Raw genomic sequence first — 6,500 nt, 5'->3', positions numbered from 1 at the left:
TGGGCCTTGGTTTGGAGGGTGGTAGTAGGGGCGGGTCGTGCGCCCAAGGGGCAAAAATGGGCGGGCTTGTGCTTGGGGTGGGAATGGGAGCGGAGCTTGCACTCGGAGGGCGGGATGACGGGACCTGAGCTTGGAGGGTTGAGAGGTGACACCCCACCCTCCCCCAGGGTTCTTTAGGGATGCTCAATATTTAACTTACCCTTTTCTCCAACCCCTTCCACCTTTATCCATGGGCTTAATCCAGTCCCCTTCAAAAATATACCCATACTTAAGATTGTTTTTGTATTTTTATATATGGCTGACCCGTAGGCAATGGGAGTTGGGGCACCACCCTGTGCAGTGGAAAATTCACTTCTTTTGACTCCACAAAAACTTACCTACTAATCTACTGTTAACCAGAAGCCTTACCAATAACAAAGTTAACACATATTTTGTATATTATATGTATTGTATGCCATATTCTTAAACTAAGCTCAGAGAAAAGAAAGAGTTATTAAGAAACTCGTAAAGCAGATAAAATATATTTACTCTTCATTACATGGAAGTGATCATAAAGATCATAAAGGTCTTCAACCTCAGCTTCACCTTGAGTAGGCTGAGGAAAGGGAGGGTTTGGTCTTGCTGTCCCAAGGAGGACAGGGGTAGAAAAAAAATCTGACTATAAGGGGATAGCCATAGTTCAAACCCTTGTTGTTCATGGGTCAACTGTCTTTATTCCAAAAATAAGATGATGTATTTTTGTTTCTTCTACAGCTTGCCTTTCTCACTAAAAATAAGATATGTGAATCTAAGACATAGATTTTCTTTATATAGCCTGCTATTGGTGGGTATTTAAGTTAGTTCCATGTCTTTGCTATTGTGAGTAATGCTGCAACAAGCTTACACATGCATGTGTCTTTATGATAGAATGATTTATACTTCTTTGGGTATATATCCAGTAACGAGATTGCTGGGCCAAATGGTATTTCTGTTTTTAGGTCTTTGTGGAATCGCCACACAGTTTTCCATTGTTAACCCTATTTTAAATGTGAGAAAGTAAAGACTGAGTAAAATGAATCAACCTGACATAAAATCACCAAGCACAGAGACACGTATCTTAAACATTTGTCGGATGGATGGATAGATTTGCAAATGCATGAATGAATAAATATCACGATCAGGCTTCCTAACTCTCTTTTTTTCTTTTTTTTTTTTTTGAGACGGAGTCTCGCTCAGTGGCCCAGGCTGGAGTGCAGTGGCCGGATCTCAGCTCACTGCAAGCTCCGCCTCCCAGGTTTACGCCATTCTCCTGCCTCAGCCTCCCGAGTAGCTGGGACCACAGGCGTCTGCCACCACGCCCGGCTAATTTTTTGTATTTTTTAGTAGAGACGGGGTTTCACCGTGTTAGCCAGGATGGTCTCGATCTCCTGACCTCGTGATCCGCCTGTCTTGGCCTCCCAAAGTGCTGGGATTACAGGCTTGAGCCACCGCGCCCGGCCCAGGCTTCCTAACTCTCATTCTCATGCACTTGTCACTAAATTTAGCTTATTGACTTAATGAGTATCTTTGGGCCTGAATGTCCCAGAATAATAAAGATACAATAATAGATTTAAGGTGATGTAAAAAAGAACAAGTTAATGCCTCTGTAGGATTTGCCTCAACTCCTCATACCCGGAAGATTTAGACCTTCATCCATACTTCAACCCAGCTTCTTAAAAGCCCAGCATTTGAACCTACTTTGGATTTCTTTTTCTTCAATCTTACCAGAAGATGGCACTATAATGTAAAGACTAAGCCCTCTGAGCTGGGCGCGGTGGCTCACACCTGTAATCCCAGTGCTTTGGAAGGCCAAGGCAGGAGGATCACTTGAGGCCAGAAGTTCAAGACCAGCCTGGGCAATATAGCGAGACTGTTATCTCAATTTAAAAAAGAAATTAAGCACTCTGGAATAGGACTCAATCATCATTATCATCATCAATAAAGTAATATTGATAATAGGGAATCTTATTTGTGTCTTGCCATAAACCAAGCATCATATTTTTAAATCTCATCTCAGGATAAAACCAGAAAGTGTTAGGAAACTTGAATTATTTCTTCTTTTGTTTTGATGACATAACCAAACAAGGGAGGGATTTGGTTAGATCACAATCCCTGTGAGGAGGGTGGGTCCTCATGATTTGCTGGGGTGCTCTTGGGAGAGAGGGAGTAAGGAAAGCAGGGTAGGAAGGAAAGGAAGGTGGTGAACAAAGATGTGGGCTCAGCTGGAGTCAAGTTTCAGCCTAATCCCATAGGAAGCTCTGGATATGAGACACAGAATTGGTCCCATTCCATTTTGAGGAAAGGAGCTGCCTTTTGTACCCCCATCTTAGCCATTGGCTGCAAGATGCTTCCTGAGGGTGGGGGATCAGAACCTCCCAAAGCAGCTCCTGTTGTGCTGAGGCAGCAATTCTCTTTCAGGAGGTATAAAATTAGTCATTCAAAATGTAAGCTATTGGGGCTGGACACAGTTGGCCAAAGCCTGCAATATCAACATTTTGGGAGGCCCAAATGGGAGGATCACTTGAGGCCAGGAGTTTGAGGCCAACCTGGGTCATGTACCAAGATCCCTGTCTCTACAAAAAAAATAGGCATAGTGGCATGTGCCTGTTGTCCCAGCTACTCAGGAGGCTAAGGTAGGAGAATCTATTGAGTCCAGGGGTTCAAGGCTGCAGTGAGCCATGATCACACCACTGCACTCCAGCCTGGGTGACAGTGAGAATCCATCTCCAAATAAAAAGAAAATTAAGCTATTGGAACTCAATTAAATTATTTAGGGCCCTAAAGGAATGTGAATTACAGGACCTGAGTCACGGGACAGGCAGCTCAAACCCAGGAAGCCACAGCTTTTGTTTCTCTGATTACAGATTAAACCTTTTCCTTTACTGGCACTGTTTTGTAAAATGTTACAGGTGGTTGAAGAGCCAGGGAAGACCCTTCCTTCTCTGCTGTTGACTTTCATTATAAATTAACTTTCCTCTCTTCCTTTTCTCACATAAGGACTTCATGGCTGTTACATTGCCTTTAGATGGAATGTTAAATACACGCTTTTAAACTGGAAAGAAAATGAAAACCCTACAACAAAAAGAAAATCACACAGAAAAAAAAAAAAAAACCACAACTAATTAATTTGTTATAACTCATATACGAGCCTTGTATAGAAAATGTAATCCTGTTAAATTTCTTTGTCTTCCTATACAAGCAAGAACTTAGCTTTTAACTTCAGAGCATTGACTCCATTTCTCTAGAGTCTGTGCATCCCAGAATAGCTATTCCTGGCTTTTCTCTTGAATAAGCTCTTTAAAACTGGAATCTGATGCTTTTGATTATTTCAGGTTGGCATATCAGACAGCTGTGAGTGATAGCAACTAATTCACAACAGCTGGGGGATGAGTCCCTACAGAACAAACCATTTGTTCCTTAGAGTAAATACTTTCTTGGCATTAACAAAATTTGATTTTATTTCTCATGGAAATAGTTCTAGGGAATCAGCCAGGAAATGGGATCTGGGTGAGACATTAACAGCATCCTCTGTGTAGGGATCTACATCAACAAATAATCTCGACCTGACTACCAAGCTGGCTGCCATGATCATCTTTGAGGCTGTCGAGAATTAAGCATTACAGCCAGGCATGGTGGCTCAAGCCTGTAATCCCAGCACTTTAGGAAGCCGAGGTGGGCGGATCACTAGAGGTCAGGAGTTTGAGACCAGCCTGCCCAACATGGTGAAACCCCATCTCTACTAAAAATACAAAAATTAACTGGGCGTGGTGGTGGGCACCTGTAATCCCAGCTACTCAGGAGGCTGAGGCAGGAGAGGCACTTGAAACTGGGAGGCAGAGGATGCAGTGAGCTGAGATCACACCACTGCACTCCAGCCAGGGTGACAGAGTGAGACTCCGTCTTAAAAAAACAAAAAAAATGTAGCAGGACGAGCGGCAGACAAAACTCCTCAGACACCGACTTACAGAAGGAAGGGGTTTATTCGGCCGGGGGCATCGGCAAGACTTCAGTCTCAAGAGCCAAGCTCCCCGAGTAACCAATTCCTGTCCCTTTTAAGGGCTCACAACTCTAAGGGGGTGCATGTGAGAGGGTTGTGATTGATTGAGCAAGCAGGGAGTACGTGACTGGGGGCTGTTTGCACCGGTAATTAGATTGGAACAAAACAAGATAGGGATTTTCACAGTGCATTTCTATACAATGTCTGTAATCTGTAAGATAACAGAACCAATTAAGTCAGAGGTCGATCTTTAACTACCAGGCCCAGGGTGCGGTGCCCGGACTGTCTGCCTGTGGATTTCATTTCTGCCTTTTAGTTTTCACTTCTTTCTTTGGAGGCGGGCATAAGACAGTATGAGGGGTGGTCTCCTCCCTTATTCCCCCCTTTTGAGACTCTCACTCATTTTATTAGTGTGACTTCTCACTTTCATTTTCACTACCCATGTCTTCTTGCAAGACAGATTGATAGTGATTTATATAGTACATTTGTGCTGAGGCATTTCGGGGAACTAAGCTGGCAATGAAGCTTTTTATCATTCGAAGAAGTACAGGTATCAAACAAGGGAGCAGTAGGCAGGTTCCTATTATTATTATAACTCCTATTATAAGAGTTTTAAATCCTCCTAGCACTGGGAAACATTTTCCAAACATGGCCCCAGGATCAAATCCATGCCACACTTGCACGGGCACATGTGTCAGTTTTGTCATATCTCTAACTATGTCTTCAACTACTTGCCCTTGATTATCTACGTGTAGGCAGCAATTAGTAAGGTTAAATTTCCTGCAGATCTCTCCTTCAGCTGCTAGCAAGTAGTCGAGAGCTAATCTATTTTGATAGATAGCATTTCTCATCAGAGTTTCTTGCCAGGCCGGAATAGTCAAAGGCTCTGCTGGTTTTATTAGTGATTATGTCTAAGACAGTTTGTAACCGTATGATTTGGTTGATCATGTAAATGGGGGTCCGGTATCCCCATGAGCTATCTTGTGCCCAAGTAGCAGGCCCATAATATTGTATGATTCTCTCAGGGGGCCATTCATCATCTTTCCAGTTTCCTATAGCTATGCTTCTCTTTCCACGGGAAGCATAGACAGGGAAGCCCAGGAGTTTGCCTGTTTTTATGGGCAGTAGGAAGAAAGATGGTTTAATAGTGCCAATAACATAACCACCTGCCCACTGGTCAGGTAATTTGGCATAAGCTTGATGCCCACATATCCAATACAATCTGGTGGGGGCTGTCCAGTCCCGGTGGGACTCAGGGTGGGTCCACACAGTTTGTAACTTTGGGAATTTGCTAAATGGATTCCTCTCTGTTTGATTTGAACTCCACCAAGTGACTGTTTTTGTGGTACCGTTATACAGTTTCTGTCCCAGACAACTAAGTCATCCTACAGGGTGAGTGAATTCTTTTCCTTCTTTAGCTGTGCAATCCAATAATTGAAGCTTTTAGGACCCAGAAATTATCAGGGTGATTCTTCTGAGCTGGGAATTCATCAGGAACTGAGTCTGTAGGCACTAATTCTCGGGCTTCCCATGGCCACTGATCTCCCATTACAGTTCCTCCACATACATAACATGAAGTGACATTGAGAGACTGGGCTACATTCTCGGCTAATTGCAAAAACAAATTTCTTGTTTTTCCTGGAATTTCTGGTACTGGTACATTTAGTTCATCATAGAAAGTTTGAAACACTGGCTCACAAGAGCGTTTGTAAACTTCTCCTTGAACCAAGATATTTACTCGAGGATCCAGTCTGGCCCGGTCAATTCCTAAGGTCACACACTCCTCTTTTTTCCAGCGAGGATCAAGGGTATTGGTTATTACTAGCTCTAAGGGGTTACATTGTCCCTTAGTATAGGAAGGGCCATTTTTTCCTTTCTGAAGGTGGACTGGATCCTTTTCATCATTTTTTTTTCTTTTATCCAAGTGGACTAAATGACACAAGACCAGTATTTACATTTATTTCCACACAGTCCTAATTTATGACAGATGTACTTATTTTCTGCCATATAGCCTCTTTTCTAATTAAGATAACCACACCTTATTCCTAACTTATTACTATTAATGATAGCACAGGTATCAAATTTTAAGGCGACTTGTTTGGGCACCCTTTTTTCCTTCTGTTTTGGCTAACACTTTAATCATATCGTTTATGAGCCCCCACCAGTCCTCAGTCCTTAATCTTATTTTAAAAACTGTGGTCACCGGAGGCTCATATGGGTCATAACACACATCAAGTTGGTCATTTCCTGGGCTACGTACCTTGTATAGAATAACATTATACAAACAAGTTCTTTTTAGAGTTCCAGTACATTTATCGTAACTGTAAAATAATAGGACCTTAGCAACTTTTTGTCCTATCTCAGTGACTTGATGTTTACACTGGGAACAGCCCTCAGTCTGAGGAAGGTCAGTTGAAGTCCTTACTGCACAAGTCCAAATTTTAAGAGAAATGAGTCCCACGATGAGTTTCCTCATGCTTCAGCC

This window comes from Colobus angolensis, unplaced genomic scaffold, assembly GCF_000951035.1.
Source record: "Colobus angolensis palliatus isolate OR3802 unplaced genomic scaffold, Cang.pa_1.0 Scaffold36, whole genome shotgun sequence".
NCBI lineage: Eukaryota > Metazoa > Chordata > Mammalia > Primates > Cercopithecidae > Colobus > Colobus angolensis.
This window is presented reverse-complemented; position numbering follows the sequence as displayed.